A 20,101-nucleotide genomic window follows, 5' to 3' on the forward strand; every position below is an offset into this window, starting at 1 on the left:
GCAGGTGCTGATATTATCCTCATTTTACAAACGGAGGAACTGAGGCTGGGAGTTTAAGAGCTTCACCCAAGATCATTAAGTTAGTAAGTAGCATAGCTCAAATTTGACTCAGGTCTCGCTCAATTTTAGGTTGTTCACCAGGCCAAAGTCTGCCTCGTTTAAACAGTGGCCTTCAGCAGAAGAACTGAAGGAAGGACACTACCGTTATCACCAACGAATGACTTCCCAGCTTAACCTGTACTTGAGTCTGCAGTGGAAGAGCTCTTTGCTGGGTCCTTCCACAGTTCTCACCATTCCCCTCTCTTCTCCAGAATGGAAACAACCTCTCTCCTTTTCTTTGAACCTTCATAGCCTACCTCTTAACTCTTTCTTGTAGCTTATGAACTTTCTACCTTGTCATCTGCGAGCATCTCTTAAGTTCTCTAATTTTATGCTAGAGATCATGTTTTCTCCCCACTCCCACAACACAGACACAGTGAATGAATAAGTGGATTTTATAAAACTGTACGTCATCTTGCCTATATAATTTTAGCTTAGAATGTCAGCACCGAGAATGACCTTTGGAAAGCATCTCAACTTTCACAAATTTATAAACTGAGTAACAGCTGGTGCCACAACCCACATCTTCTCATTCCCAGGCTAGTTTTTTCTCCTACATCACTGCCTCTTTCATTCTCCATTGACTCCCTCCTTTCCATCTACATATCTGTACAAACATACACCTGAAACTCTTTTGAGCATTGTGGTACTTAGTGGATCCTACTTTAAAAAAAAAAAAAATCTACTTGTACATTTCTTATCTCGTCACTTTTTTTGTTTCATTTTTGTCTTCACTGACTCCCAATTTTTAACTCTGTTCTTATAATTTTCCTGACGGCTCTAAGACTTTCCTTTTCTGTGCCTAGGTCATAGCATCCACTCCTATTGTTTCCACTGACTTCACAACATCACAGCCCTCATTCTCTAAACTCCAGACCCATGCCTCTAATTATTTCATAGATATTAGTACTTGCATTCCCCATTATTGCTTCAAGTTCAATATATTGAAAGCTACTTTTCTTTTGCAAACTGGCTCTCAGTTCTCAATTATGTTAACATTTTTCCAATCATATGCAATCAATTTGAAATTATTCAATTTCTCCCCAGATATTTCATAGTCAGTTGTTAATGCCTATCAAAAGAATAAGTCTTGGAGCCTGGAAAACCTGGCTTTGAATTCTGGTTCCATGACCTATTATTATATTCTCTGAGCCTCAGTGTCCTCGCCTGTGAAAGGAGGATAAGGCCTACCTCATTGAACGCTGAATGAAATAGTGTCTGTAAATAAACTGCAGCATTAAAAGTTCTCTCCATTCCAATCTCCCTCTACCACTGGAGTGTTTCTCATCGTCTCACATGTGTGTACTAGGTTTTCTCTATAGCCTCAGCTTATAAGAATTCCATAGGCTATGAGAAGTTACCCTCTTAGAGTTTCTGTTGTGGCTCAGTGGTTAACGAATCTGACTAGCATCCATAAGGATGCAGGTTTGATCCCTGGCCTTGCTCAGTGGGTTAAGTATCCGGTGTTGTTGTGAGCTGTAGTGTAGGTGGCAGGCATGGCTCAGATCCTGTGTTGTTGTGGCTGTGGCGTAGTCCAGCAGCTTTCAGCTCCGATTCAACCCCTAGCCTGGAAACCTCCATATGCTGTGGGTATGGCCCTAAAAAGCAAAAAAAAAAAAAAAAAAAAAGTTTCCCTCTTAACTGTCATTTTATTAACACTGCTTCCCTGCTCATTTGCTTTCATTAACCACCCAATGCCCATAAAAGTAAGTTCCTGTTCCCCATCCAGGTGCTTCCACTTTCACAAAGGTTTTCTGTCTCTCCTCCGGCCTCTGACCACGCTCAACCACTCCACAGATGCAGGCACAAGTTAATCAGTCACCTCTGCACTCATGTTACTCTTGTTCCTGTCCATGCATCCTTGTTCAACAATTTCTGCTTCACCAAGATTGCTTCCTGCTGCTCAAATCCTAAGTTCACAAAGCACATTTAAGTGCTAAATGCCCTAACATAGTAGGAGAGGAGCTAGGGATCAGACACCATCATGCACACAAGTAACTGTTAGCCAAGCTTTCTCAAGCTACTCCCATCCACATCTACCTTTCCTTCTTTGAAGTCTCATAGAAACAATCACCTTATTACATCTTGGGCAGGTGTCATGGGTTTCTTAGTTAACAACTGTTTATTATTGTTCCCATAAGACTGTCATCTCCATCATAATAATGGCTAAATTTTTTTGGGTGTTGGATGTATGCCAAACACCATACTGAATGCCTTACAAATACTGTTTATAAATTTTACAAACATTATTCCATTTAATCCTTACTGAGATCCCATGAGGGTTATCCTCGTCAGTTTATTTTCTACATCATTGTATAATTATTATATATCATATCATTTAATAAAGATAACAGTTATAGCAATATAATTATTCATAATCTTAATATACTACTACTTTATTTTTATTATTATTATTGTTTCGAGGGCCGCCCCTGCAGCATACAGAAGTTATCAGGCTAGGGGTCAAATTGGAGCTGCAGCTGCCGGTCTAAGCCACAGCCACAGCAACACCAGATCCGAGCTGTGTCTGCAACCAACACCACTGATCACAGCAATGCTGGATTCTTAACCCACTGAGGGAGGCCAGGGATCAAACCTGCATCCTCATGGATATTAGTCGGATTTGTAACCTGCTGAGCCACAAGGGGAACTCCCATTATCTCATTTTAAGTAAGAGAAAACCAAAGCTTAAAAATGTTCACAACTTAGTGGAAGTCACATACTTAGCAGGTACTTGAGGTAGCAGAACCACTGGCTGGTTAATTACAGATCCCTTATTCTTATGACCTCCCAAATAGCCTTCTCAAGATTAGAAATAAATTCATTGCTCCATCCCACCCCAGCACTTAGCACATTTCTTGGTATATACAAGCATAAGAAAATGCAAACTGGGAGTTCCCATCGTGGCTCAGCAGTTAAAGAACCCAACAAGTATCCATGAGGGTTCGAACCCTGGCCTTGCTCAGTGGGCTAAGGATCCGGCGTTGCCATGAGCTGTGGTGTAGGTCACAGAAGCAGCTCAGATTCCCTATTGCTGCGGCTGTGGTGTAGGCTGGCAGCTATAGGTCCAATTGGACCTCGAGCCCGGAACCTCCATGTGTGGCCATAAAAAGACAAAAAAAATGCACACTGTATTTGCTACTGGCAGGTAGCTTAAGATTATAATTGTATCACATAGAAGAGGCCTTCTGATCATTAAATGCTCATACCTAGAAAATGAGCTCAGAACTCCTGTAAGTGCTAGCCTGAAATCCAGCCCTGAGGCTGGGACCCATCCTGAGATAGACTTTGAGAAATGGCTCACAGCCTCAGAACAAAGGTAGACTTTTTAAGACTATGTAGGGAATCTCTCTACCCCAAATCATATTCTACTGGCAGCTGTTTGAAATTATTTTTAAACAAAAGTATAACGTGATTAACAAAGCCTATTTCTGGCTATTGTAAAATCTTATTCACCTGATCTATCTTGTTGATAGAGGAAAACTTTCCATGCCTTCCTCCAACACCAGTGCTCAGGGAAAATATGTGTTTGAAATATCAACTTCTTTAATTACTGGTTTCGTCACCAGATTCTTGCATCCAACAATGGAAACTTAGGGCCCAAGTACATTTCATTTCTTTAAAAAGACCTATGATATGCTGCAGCTAGTAGAGCAGATACTTCTCTAGGCTAGCTGAAGCAGTTCTGAGCTAGGCAGAGAAGATGTACAGCCTAGGAAAGATAAACTTGGCATGATGAAGATTTGAATAAAAAAAGAAGTCTGTGCTCAGTTACCAAGTTTGCCATAATTGCTACTGAAAAATCCACAACACTGACATCATTCTCAGTCTTTTATAAACCAAAGGGAAGGACTTTTAAGTTCCTGGATAAAATATCAACATGGGTCCCCATATCAAACAATTCCTGGACACAAGCAGAACACCCAAGAATTCAACTCATGTCTGATGCTATCCAGGTGGAAATAGCATCCCATTCCAGGTTAAGAATTTAGTTCCACAAGATTGCCCACCCCCATCCACTCACCCCAACACTTCAGAGGCCAACCCAGGCTTTAACTTGTAATGACCCATCGTCTACAGATTGGAGGTTCCTATGACCTCCTCCTTGGGTTTGGTTAATTTGCTAGAGCAGCTCACAGAACTCATTTTACTTTCTAGATCACCGGTTTACTATAAAAGGTATAACTCAGGAATAGCCAGATGAAAAAAAGGCATAGGGCAAGGTATGTGGGAAGGGGCTTAGAGCTTCCATGCTTTCTCTGGCTATGCTACTTTTCCAGCACTTCCATGTTTCACCAACTTAAAAGTTCTCTGAAACCCTCCCCTTTTGACTTTTTATGGAAGCTTGATTTCTTAGTCAAGTGATTGATTAGATCACTGGTCATTGATAAGTGATTCACCTCCCAGCCCCTCTGCCCTCCACAAAGGTGGTGGTGGTGGGGGGCAGAAGTTTCAATCCTCCAATCAAGGGGTTGGGGTCCGTTGTCTTTCTCTCTTCCTTCTCCACCCCCCCCCCCCCCCCCCCCCCGCCCCGGGGGAACCAGATCCCACCCTTTGGTGGGCCCCAAAGGCACATTATTACCACAACAAAAGACACCTTAAAGGCTCTCCTCTCAGGAAATTCCAGGGGTTTTAGGAGCTCTATGCCAGAAGCAGCTTTAAAGACCAAGGACCTATTTCTTATTATAAATCACAATATCATGGATGGTAAATAGAAAAGTTGTTTGTTATGTAATTTTGCATTTAGCATTTTCTTGAATGAGATCCTGAAGCTAAGTTACATTTTTTCCAAGGATGACAAAAGGGCTCTCTGTTCCTAATGTCTTTGCAGAGTATCTAACCCCACTTAAAATAAAACTGGAATATTTACAGCGACACATATCTATGTACAGTATAGCCAAAGAGGGCAAAATTTGATAATTCTGTAGACCTGTTTTGTATTGAAATTTAAGGACTCATACTCAAAATATACAAAGAATCCTTAAAAGTCAATAATAAGAAAACAACCCAATTAAAAACTGGGCAAAAGATATGAACAGACATCCAGACATTTCACTAAAGAAGATATGAAGATGGAAAACAAGCGTATGAAAAGATGTTAAACATCTTATGTTATTTAGAAATTGCAAATTCAAACAATGAGATACATACTAATTTGGTTAAAATCCAAAACAGTAACACTGAATGTTCACAAGAATGTAGAGTAACAGGAACTCTCATTTACTGCTGGTGCAAATGCAAAATGGTACAGCCACTCTGGAAGATAGTTTGGCAATTTCTTACAAAACTAAACAGACTAAAACCATAGTCTTACAAGACAAGCAATCATGCCCCTGAGATATTTACTCAACTGAGTTGAAAATTCACGTCCACACAAAAATGTTCACACAAGTGTTTACAGTAGCTTTATTTATCACCGCCAAAAAGTGAAGCAATGGAGATGCCCTTTACTAAGTGAATGGATAAATAAACCAATCGTGGTACATCCATATAATAGAATATGATTCAGTTATAAAAATAAACGAACTATTAAGTCACAGAAAGACATGGAGGAATCTTAAATGTTTGTTGCTAAGTGAAAGAAGCCAGTCTGAAAAGGCTACATACTGTATAACTGGAACAACATGACTTCCTAGAAAAAGCAAAACTGCAGAGACCCTAAAAACATCAGAGGTTGCTTCCTTGGGGGTGGGGAAGAGAAGGAGGGATGAACAGGTGAAGCACAGGAGATGTTGAGAGAAGAAAAACAACTCTGTCTGATACTCTAATGGTGGACATGATATGCGTATTGTCAACACCTGCAAACTGTATAACACAAAAAGCAAAAATTAATGTGAAGTATGGACCTAAGTTATTAGTGATGCATTAATATTAGTTCATTAACCGCAGCAAATGCACCATACCAATGCAAGATGTGAATAAGGGAAACTGGCAGGGAGGTGATGAGTATATGAGAACTCTCTGTACTACTTGCTCAATTTTCCTGTAAATCTAAAACTATTATTTTTTTAAAAAGTCTCAACTAAAAAAAGTTTCCTTTTCTTCCTCAACATGCTTCCTTCAATGTTAGCTTCTTATACAACCTAAGTAAAACAAACAAACAAAAAATACTATTGCAAATATATTACCAACAGAATTACAGACTTTATTTGAATTCCACTATTTTTTTCCGCTAAGGTCTATCCAGGATCCAATATTGCATTTCACTGTAAAAATTCCACTCTTTCCCTTTTTAATCTCTCTATGACTTTGACACTTTTGAAGAGAACTTATCAATTATTTTATAGCTTGTATCTCAGTTTGGATTTGTCTTATATTTTTCATTATTAAAATGAGGTTATAATTTTTGGCAAGTATTCCACAAATATGGTACTATGTCTTCCTTCTTATCAAGCGATTTATAATGTGATAGTATGTTATTACCAGTGATGTTAACTTTAATTACTTGATTAAGATGGTGTCTGCTGAGTTTCTGCTCTGTAAAGTTAGTATCTTTACCTATGTGGTTAATGCAAACTCTTTGAAAGAGATACCTTGAAACTGAAAATTCTTTTTATCTTCAATTTTTTACCCACCATCTTTAATATTAATTGGTGTATCTTGCCTGCAAAAAATTATTATTCTGATGTGCAGGTAGTGGTATTCTCTATTTCTATATTTCCTTTTAAATTTATTAATGGAAAAGTTGTAAGAATAACTTGTACACTTATTTATACCAGAATAAATGTGTATATAGAAGAGCACATTTGATTGTTGAGTCAAAATTCACAAAAAGGTAAGACATTTATAAATAATTAAGTAAAAATAGCAACCACCCTTATAAAACTAAAAGTACTTAAGATGCAAAGAAACAGATATAGGAAATTTTAACATACCATTCTTAGCATAAGACAGATGAATAGGCCAAAAAAAGTATTATTAAAGATCTAAGTAACATAAACACTCAGGTAGAATTTATGGGTTATGTCTAATGTTACCTAATGTTGCATCCTGATACTACAGACTAGGTCTTCTTCTCAACATACCACTGGAACAAATATATGAATCAAATGATCACAAAAATTGATCATATATTAGGTAATAAAGCCAACCTTATTAAACTCTATAAATTAGAAATATATTAAGCAGTATTTTCTAAACACCATGCAATAAAAGTAGAAATTATTTTTAAAAAATTTAAAAAGACCCTTTCACATAAAAATTAATACAACTTCCTCCTAAATAGCTCTTGGGTGAAAGAGGAATAAAAAATAATGACAAAAAAATGCCATATGTTAGAATCTATGAGATATGCTTAAAACAGAGATAAGAGGAAAATTCATTGTGTTTAAACACTTTTTATCAATAAAATCAAAGAATTAAAATAAATTAATTAAATTCCAAGGTTAAAAAAGTATACCTGGAGTTCCTGTTGTGGCCCAGTGGTTAACGAATCCGACTAGGAACCATGAGGTTTTGGGTTCGGTCCCTGCCCTTGCTCAGTGGGTTGACGATCGGGCCTTGCCGTGAGCTGTGGTGTAGGTTATAGACGCGGCTGAGATCCGCGTTTGGTTTAGTCCTCCTCATCCTCAACTACGAAAAATCATAGCATATTCATCAATCGCACACATAGAATGAATAACAGCAGTACTACCATATAACACAACCATAACAATCCTAAATCTACTAATCTACATTATAATAACACTAGCAATATTCATATTACTAATTCACAGTTCAACAACCACAACCTTGTCCCTATCCCATACATGAAACAAAATACCCATCATTACAAGCCTAATAATAATAACCCTACTCTCAATAGGAGGCTTGCCCCCACTATCAGGATTTATACCAAAATGAATAATTATTCAAGAAATAACAAAAAATGAAAGCATCATCATACCAACACTCATAGCAATAACAGCACTACTAAACCTCTATTTTTATATACGACTAGCCTATTCCTCCTCACTAACCATATTTCCATCCACCACCAACATAAAAATAAAATGACAGTTTGAACACACAAAACAAATAAAACTACTCCCCACAATAATTGTATTATCAACACTAATTCTACCCATAACACCAGCCCTTTCATCCCTGAACTAGGAATTTAGGTTAATATAGACCAAGAGCCTTCAAAGCTCTAAGCAAGTACAAAGTACTTAACTCCTGAAAACCTAAGGACTGCAGGACTCATCCTACATCAATTGAATGCAAATCAAACACTTTAATTAAGCTAAATCCTCACTAGATTGGTGGGATTACATACCTACGAAACTTTTAGTTAACAGCTAAATACCCTAATCAACTGGCTTCAATCTACTTCTCCCGCAGCAGGGAAAAAAAGGCGGGAGAAGTCTCGGCAGAATTGAAGCTGCTTCTTTGAATTTGCAATTCAACATGACATTTCACCACGGAACTTGGCAAAAAGAGGACTCAACCTCTGTCTTTAGATTTACAGTCTAATGCTTCCTCAGCCATTTTACCTATGTTCGTAAATCGTTGACTATATTCAACAAACCACAAAGACATCGGCACCTTGTATCTACTATTTGGTGCCTGAGGAGGAATGGTAGGTACCGCCTTAAGCCTACTAATTCGCGCTGAATTAGGTCAGCCCAGAACCTTACTCGGCGACGACCAAATTTATAATGTAATTGTTACAGCCCATGCCTTCGTAATAATCTTTTTTATAGTAATACCTATTATGATTGGAGGTTTTGGCAATTGACTTGTACCATTAATAATTGGAGCACCCGATATAGCCTTCCCACATATGAATAATATAAGTTTCTGACTACTTCCACCATCTTTCCTACTGCTATTAGCATCCTCAATAGTAGAAGCTGGAGCAGGTACTGGGTGAACCGTATATCCACCTCTAGCTGGAAATTTAGCTCATGCAGGAGCCTCAGTTGATCTAACAATTTTCTCCCTACACCTTGCAGGAGTGTCATCAATTCTAGGGGCTATTAATTTTATTACCACAATTATTAACATAAAACCCCCTGCAATGTCCCAATACCAAACACCCCTATTCGTCTGATCAGTACTAATCACAGCTGTGTTACTTCTATTATCCCTGCCAGTCTTAGCAGCTGGCATTACTATGCTACTAACAGACCGCAACCTAAATACAACTTTCTTTGACCCAGCAGGTGGTGGAGACCCAATCCTTTATCAACATCTATTTTGATTTTTCGGACACCCAGAAGTATATATTCTCATCTTGCCAGGATTTGGAATAATCTCCCACATTGTAACTTATTACTCAGGTAAAAAAGAACCATTTGGGTATATAGGCATAGTATGAGCCATAATGTCCATTGGATTTTTAGGATTTATCGCATTGGCTCACCACATATTTACCGTAGGAATAGACGTGGACACCCGAGCATACTTTACATCCGCTACAATAATTATTGCTATTCCAACTGGAGTAAAAGTATTTAGCTGATTAGCTACCCTTCACGGCGGCAATATCAAGTGGTCACCTGCAATACTATGAGCCCTAGGCTTCATTTTCCTATTCACCATAGCAGGTCTAACAGGCATTGTACTAGCCAATTCATCCTTAGATATTGTACTGCACGATACATATTATGTAGTTGCACACTTCCATTATGTGTTATCTATAGGAGCAGTATTTGCCATTATAGGAGGCTTCGTTCACTGATTTCCCCTATTCTCTGGATACACACTCAACCAAGCATGGGCAAAAGTCCACTTTGTAATTATATTCATAGGAGTAAATATAACCTTCTTCCCACAACATTTCCTAGGGCTATCCGGAATACCTCGACGATACTCTGATTATCCTGACGCATATACAGCATGAAATACTATTTCCTCAATAGGCTCATTCATCTCGCTAACAGCAGTAATATTAATAATCATTATTTGAGAAGCATTCGCATCAAAACGAGAAGTATCTGCAGTTGAACTAACAAGCACAAACCTGGAATGATTACACGGATGTCCTCCTCCTTATGACACATTTGAAGAACCAACATATATTAACCTGAAATAAGCATGAGAAAGGAAGGAATCGAACCCTCTTCCACTGGTTTCAAGCCAACGTCATAGCCACTATGTCTTTCTCGATAATTGAGGTATTAGTAAAATATTACATAACTTTGTCGAAGTTGAATTATAGGTGAAAACCCTATATACCTCTATGGCTTACCCTTTTCAACTAGGCTTTCAAGACGCCACTTCACCCATTATAGAAGAACTCCTACACTTTCACGATCACACCCTGATAATTGTATTCTTAATTAGCTCTTTAGTATTATATATTATCTCACTTATATTAACAACAAAACTGACACACACTAGCATGATAGATGCCCAAGAAATAGAGACAATTTGAACAATCCTGCCCGCTATCATTCTAATTCTAATCGCCCTTCCATCACTACGAATCCTTTACATAATAGATGAAATCAACAATCTGGCCTTAACTGTAAAAACTATAGGACATCAATGATACTGAAGCTATGAATATACAGACTATGAAGACCTCACCTTTGACTCATACATAATCCCCACATCAGATCTTAAGCCCGGAGAAATACGACTACTAGAGGTAGATAATCAGGTTGTTCTACCAATAGAAATAACAATTCGAATATTAGTATCTTCTGAAGACGTATTACACTCATGAGCCATCCCATCCCTCAGTCTAAAAACGGATGCTATTCCAGGACGACTAAACCAAACAACTTTAATATCCACACGACCTGGTCTTTACTATGGACAATGCTCAGAGATCTGTGGGTCAAACCACAGCTTTATACCCATTGTACTTGAGCTTGTTCCATTAAAGTACTTCGAAAAATGGTCAACATCAATATTAACAGGTTCATCGAGAAGCTAGTCAGCACTAGCCTTTTAAGTTAGAGATCGGGAGCTTAAACCTCCTCTCAATGGTATGCCACAATTAGACACATCTACATGATTCATTACAATTATATCAATAATTATAACACTATTTATTTTATTTCAACTAAAAATCTCAAACTATTCATACCCAATAAGTCCAGAATCAGTTGAACTCAAGACTCAAAAACATAATACCCCCTGAGAAATAAAATGAACGAAAATCTATTTGCCTCTTTCATTACCCCTACGATAATAGGACTACCTATCGTCACCTTAATTATTATATTCCCCAGCCTATTATTCCCAACACCTAAACGACTTATTAATAATCGTATGATCTCTATTCAACAGTGATTAATCCAATTAACATCCAAACAAATAATAGCTATTCATAACCTAAAAGGCCAAACCTGATCACTGATACTCATGTCTCTAATCATATTTATTGGCTCAACAAATATCCTAGGTCTACTACCACACTCATTCACACCTACCACACAGCTATCAATAAACCTGGGCATAGCAATTCCCCTATGATCAGCAACTGTATTTACAGGATTCCGCCATAAAACCAAAGCATCACTAGCCCACTTTTTACCACAAGGAACACCCGCTCCACTAATTCCTATACTCATAATCATTGAAACCATTAACCTATTTATTCAACCAGTGGCCCTAGCCGTACGACTAACAGCCAATATTACAGCAGGGCACCTACTAATTCACCTAATTGGAGGGGCCACCTTAGCACTACTTAATATCAGCACCATAACAGCCTTCGTCACATTCATCATCCTTATCCTATTAACCATTCTTGAGTTCGCAGTAGCTCTAATCCAAGCCTATGTATTCACATTGCTAGTAAGCTTATATCTACACGATAACACATAATGACCCACCAAACACACGCATACCACATAGTAAACCCAAGCCCATGACCACTTACCGGAGCCTTATCAGCTCTTCTAATAGCATCAGGCCTAATCATATGATTCCATTTTAATTCTATACTCCTACTATCCCTAGGACTACTAACTAATACTTTAACAATATATCAATGGTGACGAGACATTATTCGAGAAAGCACTTTCCAAGGCCACCATACGTCAGTTGTCCAAAAGGGCTTGCGATACGGTATAATCCTATTTATTATTTCTGAAGTCTTGTTCTTCACTGGATTCTTCTGGGCTTTTTACCACTCAAGCTTAGCACCAACACCTGAATTAGGACGTTGCTGACCACCAACAGGAATTCACCCACTAAACCCCCTAGAAGTGCCACTACTAAATACCTCAATCCTCCTTGCCTCGGGAGTATCCATTACCTGGACCCACCACAGCCTCATAGAAGGAGACCGAAAATACATACTTCAAGCATTATTTATTACCACTGCACTAGGTGTATACTTCACCCTTCTTCAAGCCTCAGAATACTATGAGGCACCATTTACAATTTCTGATGGAGTATATGGATCTACCTTTTTCGTAGCTACAGGATTTCACGGGTTACACGTAATTATTGGATCTACCTTCCTAGCAGTGTGCGTCCTACGACAATTAAAATTTCACTTCACATCCAACCATCACTCCGGCTTCGAAGCCTCAGCCTGATACTGACACTTTGTAGATGTAGTCTGACTATTCCTTTATGTATCAATCTATTGATGAGGGTCCTACTCTTTTAGTATCAAATAGTACAATTGACTTCCAATCAATCAGTTTCGGTAAACTCCGAAAAAGAGTAATAACTATCATATTAACACTACTCACAAATGTAACCCTAGCCTCCTTACTCGTATTAATCGCATTCTGACTACCCCAGCTAAACGCATACTGAGAAAAAACAAGCCCATACGAATGTGGATTTGATCTCATAGGATCAGCACGCCTTCCATTTTCAATAAAATTCTTCCTAGTAGCAATTACATTCCTCCTCTTTGTTCCAGAAATTGCCCTCCTCCTCCCTTTACCATGAGCATCCCAAACAAACAACCTAAAAACAATACTCACAATAGCACTATTTCTCCTAACACTACTAACAGCAAGCTTAGCATATGAATGAACCCAAAAAGGCCTAGAATGAACAGAATATGATAATTAGTTTAAAACAAATGATTTCGACTCATTAGACTATGATTTACTTCATAATTATCAAGTGCCATTAGTATACATAAACATTATTGTAGCATTCACAGTCGCCCTTATAGGACTACTCATATACCGATCTCACTTAATATCTTCACTACTATGCCTAGAGGGAATGATATTATCACTTTTCATCATATCTACTTTAATCGTCTTAAACACACACTTCACCCTACCTAGCATAATACCTATTATTTTATTAGTATTTGCAGCCTGCGAGGCCGCACTCGGTCTGTCATTACTAGTAATAGTATCTAATACATATGGTACCGATTACATCCAAAATCTAAATCTCTTACAATGCTAAAAATTATTATCCCAACAACAATACTACTACCCATAACATGAATATCTAAACACAGTATAATCTGAATTAATGCAACAGTACATAGCCTCCTTATTAGCCTAATTAGCCTCTCCCTATTAAACCAACTAAACGACAACAGTCTTAATTTCTCTCTGACATTTTTCTCCGACTCACTATCAATACCCCTACTAGTTCTAACCATATGACTCCTCCCCCTTATACTAATAGCTAGTCAATCCCACTTATCAAAAGAAACAACAACCCGAAAAAAACTATACATCACTATACTAATCCTACTACAACTATTCCTAATCATAACCTTCACTGCCACCGAACTAATCTTATTTTATATTCTATTCGAAGCAACACTAGTGCCCACATTAATTATTATTACACGCTGAGGAAATCAAACAGAACGACTCAATGCAGGACTGTATTTCTTATTCTATACCCTAGCAGGATCCCTACCACTACTGGTAGCACTAGTCTACATTCAAAATACTACAGGCTCACTAAATTTCTTAATTATTCACTACTGGGCCCACCCACTACCTAATACTTGATCAAATATTTTTATATGACTAGCATGCATCATGGCCTTCATAGTAAAAATACCACTGTATGGACTCCACCTTTGACTGCCAAAAGCCCATGTAGAAGCCCCTATTGCAGGTTCAATAGTACTTGCAGCCGTACTGCTAAAGCTTGGAGGCTATGGTATAATACGAATTACCACTATTCTAAACCCACTAACAAACTACATAGCTTACCCATTTCTTATACTTTCCATATGGGGCATAATTATAACCAGCTCTATTTGCTTACGTCAAACTGACCTAAAATCCCTAATTGCTTACTCATCAGTAAGCCATATAGCACTTGTAATTGTAGCAATCATAATTCAAACCCCCCGAAGCTTCATAGGAGCCACAGCTCTTATAATCGCCCACGGATTAACATCCTCCATACTATTCTGCCTAGCTAATACTAACTACGAACGAGTACATAGTCGAACTATAATCCTAGCCCGAGGACTACAAACATTCCTACCACTTATAGCAACATGATGACTAATAGCAAGCCTCACAAATCTAGCCCTACCCCCATCCATCAATTTAATTGGAGAATTATTCATCATTACAGCATCATTTTCCTGATCCAACATCACAATTATTCTTATAGGACTAAATATACTAATTACAGCCCTCTACTCTCTCTACATACTAATTATAACACAACGAGGAAAATATACCCACCCCATTAACATCAAACCCTCATTTACACGAGAAAATGCTCTTATAGCCTTACATATCCTACCGCTATTACTACTGACTCTAAACCCTAAAATAATTCTAGGACCCCTTTACTGTAGATATAGTTTAACAAAAACCCTAGATTGTGAATCTAGTAATAGAAAATTAAATATTCTTATCTACCGAAAAAGTTTGCAAGAACTGCTAACTCATGCTTCCACACCTAAAAATGTGGCTTTTTCAACTTTTAAAGAATGGCAGTTATCCGTTGGTCTTAGGAACCAAAAAATTGGTGCAACTCCAAATAAAAGTAATAAACCTATTCGCCCCACTTGTATTAACTACATTAACTATTCTAACCATACCAATTATAATATCCAACTCAAACATCTACAAAACCAACCTTTACCCCAACTATGTAAAAACCACTGTATCCTGTGCCTTCACTCTCAGTTTAGTCCCCTTATTAATATTTATCCACACAGGCCAAGAAATAATTATTTCAAACTGACACTGAATGACCTTACAAACCGTAGAACTATCACTTAGCTTCAAAATAGATTACTTCTCAGTAATATTCACTCCCGTAGCACTATTTGTCACATGATCAATTATAGAGTTTTCCATATGATACATGCACTCGGACCCTTCATCAATCAATTCTTTAAGTACCTATTACTATTCTTAATTACTATAATAATTCTCGTAACCGCTAATAACCTCTTTCAACTTTTTTTTGGATGAGAGGGCGTAGGAATCATGTCATTCCTACTAATTGGATGATGGCATGGACGAACAGATGCCAACACAGCCGCACTACAGGCAATCCTATACAATCGTATTGGAGATATTGGATTCGTCTTATCTATGGCATGATTCCTATCTCACTCAAATGCATGAGACTTCCAACAAATCTTTATACTAAATAACGAATGTGCAAACATACCATTAATAGGTCTACTCCTAGCTGCAGCAGGAAAATCAGCTCAATTCGGACTACACCCTTGACTACCCTCAGCAAAGAAGGCCCAACTCCTGTGTCAGCACTACTGCACTCCAGCACAATAGTAGTAGCAGGAGTATTTCTACTCATCCGCTTCTACCCCTTGATAGAAAACAATAAATTAGTCCAAACTATGACACTATGTCTAGGAGCCATTACCACCTTATTTACAGCACTATGTGCAATCACACAAAATGATATTAAAAAAAATTGTAGCCTTCTCAACTTCAAGCCAACTAGGTTTAATAATAGTGACAATCGGCATTAACCAATCCCACCTGGCATTTCTTCACATCTGTATACATACTTTCTTCAAAGCAATACTATTCATATGTTCCGGATCCATTATTCACAGCCTCAATGACGAACAAGACATCCGAAAGATAGGCGGACTATATAAAGCAATACCATTTACAACAACAGCACTAATCATTGGAAGCCTAGCATTAACAGGAATGCCTTACCTCACAGGATTTTACTCAAAAGACCTTATCATTGAAGCAGCAAACACATCCTATACAAACGCCTGAGCCCTATTAATAACATTAATTGCCACATCTCTAACTGCTGCTTACAGTACTTGAATTATCTTCTTTGCACTCCTAGGACAGCCACGTTTCTCACCCCTAATCTTAATTAATGAAAATAACCCCTTACTAATTAACTCTATCAAACGCCTTTTAATCGGAAGCATCTTCGCCGGCTTTATCATCTCCAACAACATCCCACCAATAACAATACCAAACATGACAATACCCCTTTATATAAAAATAACAGCCCTGATCGTAACTATTATAGGCTTTATATTAGCCCTAGAACTAAATAACATAACCTATTACTTAAAATTTAACTACTCGTCACAAACATATAAATTCTCCAACATACTAGGATACTATCCTTCCATTATACACCGCCTACCAACATATCATAACCTGTCTATAAGTCAAAAATCTGCATCATCACTACTAGACTTAATCTGACTAGAAACTATCCTACCAAAAATAACTTCTTATATTCAAATAAAAATATCCATTATAGTATCAAATCAAAAAGGCTTAACTAAACTATATTTTCTCTCATTTCTCATTACCATTACAATAAGTATAATACTATTTAATTACCACAAGTAATCTCTATAATAACAACTCCAATAAGCAATGATCAACCAGTAACAATAACCAATCAAGTACCATAACTATATAAAGCAGCAATCCCCATAGCTTCCTCACTAAAAAACCCTGAATCACCTGTATCATAAATCACTCAATCCCCGAGCCCATTAAATTTAAAAATAATTTCTACCTCTTCCTCTTTTAACGCATAATAAACTATACAAAACTCCATCATAAGACCAGAAACAAATACCCCAAGAACAGTCTTATTAGAAACTCAAACCTCAGGATACATCTCAGTAGCCATAGCAGTAGTATAACCAAAAACCACTAATATACCCCCCAAATAAATCAAAAACACCATTAAACCTAGAAAAGACCCACCAAAATTCAACACAATACCACAACCAACCCCACCACTTACAATCAATCCAAGACCACCATAAATAGGAGAAGGTTTTGAAGAAAAACCAACAAACCCAATAACAAAAATAGTACTTAAGATAAATGCAATGTATATTGTCATTATTCTCACATGGAATCTAACCATGACCAATGACATGAAAAATCATCGTTGTATTTCAACTACAAGAACCCTAATGACCAACATCCGAAAATCACACCGACTAATAAAAATTATCAATAACGCATTCATTGACCTTCCAGCCCCCTCAAATATTTCATCATGATGAAACTTCGGTTCCCTTCTAGGTATCTGCCTAATTTTACAAATCCTAACAGGCCTATTCCTAGCAATACACTATACATCAGATACAACAACAGCCTTCTCATCAGTAACACATATCTGTCGAGACGTAAATTATGGATGAATTATTCGCTACCTACATGCAAATGGAGCATCAATATTCTTCATTTGCCTATTCATCCATGTAGGCCGAGGCCTATACTACGGATCCTACGCATTTCTAGAAACATGAAACATCGGAGTAATTCTATTATTTACTGTTATAGCAACAGCCTTCATGGGCTACGTCCTACCTTGAGGACAAATATCATTCTGAGGAGCTACTGTCATCACAAACCTACTATCAGCTATTCCCTATATTGGAACAAACCTTGTAGAATGAATCTGAGGAGGTTTCTCCGTCGACAAAGCAACCCTTACACGATTCTTCGCCTTCCACTTCATTCTGCCCTTCATCATCGCTGCCCTCGCAGCTGTACATCTTTTATTCCTACACGAAACTGGATCCAGTAATCCTACTGGAATTTCATCAGACATAGACAAAATTCCATTCCATCCATACTACACCATCAAAGATATTCTAGGAGCCCTATTTATGATACTAGCCCTACTAACCCTAGTACTATTCTTAGCAGACTTACTAGGAGATCCAGACAACTATACCCCAGCAAACCCACTAAACACACCACCCCACATTAAACCAGAATGACACTTCCTATTTGCCTATGCCATCCTACGCTCAATCCCCAACAAATTAGGCGGAGTATTAGCCCTAGTAGCCTCCATCTTAATCCTAATTCTAATACCCATGCTACACACATCCAAACAACGAAGCATAATATTTCGACCACTAAGTCAATGCCTATTTTGAGTACTAGTAGCAGACCTCATCACACTAACATGAATTGGAGGACAACCTGTAGAACACCCATTCATTATTATTGGACAACTAGCCTCTATCGTGTACTTCCTAATTATTCTGGTACTAATACCAGTCACTAGCATCATCGAAAACAACCTCTTAAAATGAAGAGTCTTTGTAGTATATCAAATACCCTGGTCTTGTAAACCAGAAAACGAGGATCACCCCCTCCCCAAGACTCAAGGAAGGAGACTAACTCCGCCATCAGCACCCAAAGCTGAAATTCTAACTAAACTATTCCCTGGTAACCAGAACAAACCATCCATTCGTATACAAACCAAAACACCAAGTGCCTTCTTACTACTTTAAAACAAAAAAATCACAAAAAAATTCCACATAAACATACGAATATGCAACTCCAAAAATCAAACCGTTAAAAAACCATAATCCAATATAATTATAACCCTATGTACGTCCCACGATGGGAACTCCTACAGACAATATTTTTGTATCCTTAGAAAACCCTGGCATAACCATAATAAAACTTTCAAAAAATTCAGTAAGGGATTAGTAAGATGTTCAGTTGGATACAAAACTGATATATAGAAATAAATAACCTTTATCTATTCAAATAATAACCAGCTACAGGAATTAATGGTGTGTGTGGGGGGGAATCCCTCTTTCAATATCACAAGATTAAATATCTGGCAAAAAAAAAAAAAAAGGAGTTCCCATCATTGCTCAGTGGTTAACGAACCCAACTAGCATCCATGAGGATGTGGGTTCAATCCCTGGCCTTGCTCAGTGGGTTAAGGATCCGGCTTTGCTGTGAGCTGTGGTGTAGGTTGCAGACTCAGCTCGGATCCCGCGTTGCTATGGCTCTGGCGTAGGCTGGCAGCTACACCTCTGATTTGACCCCTATCCTGGGAACCTCCATATGCTGTGGCAGCAGCCCAAGAAATGGCAAAAAGACAAAAAAAAAAAAAAAAGAGAATGACATCTATTTATGGATAGAATGACTCAACATCATCAAGATATTTATCATCCCTAAATGATTTATAAAGTTGATATAATCCTAATAAAAATGCCTACAAAATTTCATGGAGTTAGACTAGTTACTACTAAAGTTCAAATGAAAAAACAAACATGCAAGCCAGGACAAACTGAAACGGAAAAACTATGAGTGACACCTGGTCTTATTAGACATTAACATATATTATAAAAGTCTCTGAAATGAAAACAGTGTAGGACCAGAGCATGAATAGACAAAGAAACTTTTTATTTACTTATTTTTATTTAATTTTGTTGTTTTCATAAACAGCAGTTTGTTTATAATTTGAGGGGCAGGGAGGAGAATGCATTTAAAAGTCTGATGACTCCAGAGCCAAGTTAAGGTGAGTTTGCAGATGAAAAACTGGTTACCATTTATCCTCAGTGTCGAATGCAGCCACTCAAGGCTCCTGAGAAATTCCTGAGCTGGGTGAACGGGGTCATATTGTGAGTACCTCACTATAAAATGACTTGAGTCCAGTGAAATCGCATTAGGGTTAGGAATATTTCAGGGATCCTTAATAGTTTTTCATTTTCTAAAATTGGATTTTATTTTAAGTTCATCTAAATTTTGCATTCTGTACATGTGATGTTTGACTGTACCATTGAATGTTATGGAAGTTCAGCGTTGTATGGCTCTCTCTATACCGTGGTGCACTTAAATCGTGGATTTTTTTTTATGCTAAAAATGTA

The 20,101-nt window shown here is 37.7% G+C and overlaps 1 protein-coding gene across 2 annotated transcripts in view; it reads right to left on the reverse strand.

Annotated features, from left to right (window-relative positions):
- Window positions 1–17,978, reverse strand: part of TMEM232 (transmembrane protein 232) — a 293,389-nt gene extending 275,411 nt beyond the window's left edge. For both annotated transcript variants that reach the window (XM_085014218.1, XM_085014224.1), the window contains exons 1-2: window positions 17,867–17,978; window positions 7,499–7,671 (exon numbers count right to left, since the gene is read on the reverse strand). The gene's annotated coding sequence lies outside the window, so the exon portion shown is untranslated. The remainder of the gene's footprint in view (window positions 1–7,498; window positions 7,672–17,866) is intronic.
- Between the last annotated feature and the right edge of the window lie 2,123 nt (window positions 17,979–20,101).

Source organism: Sus scrofa, chromosome 2, assembly GCF_054392235.1.
Source record: "Sus scrofa isolate SSC_HxYL_T2T_F1_AM1 chromosome 2, Sscrofa_HxYL_maternal_Yorkshire_Landrace_v2.0, whole genome shotgun sequence".
Lineage (NCBI taxonomy): Eukaryota > Metazoa > Chordata > Mammalia > Artiodactyla > Suidae > Sus > Sus scrofa.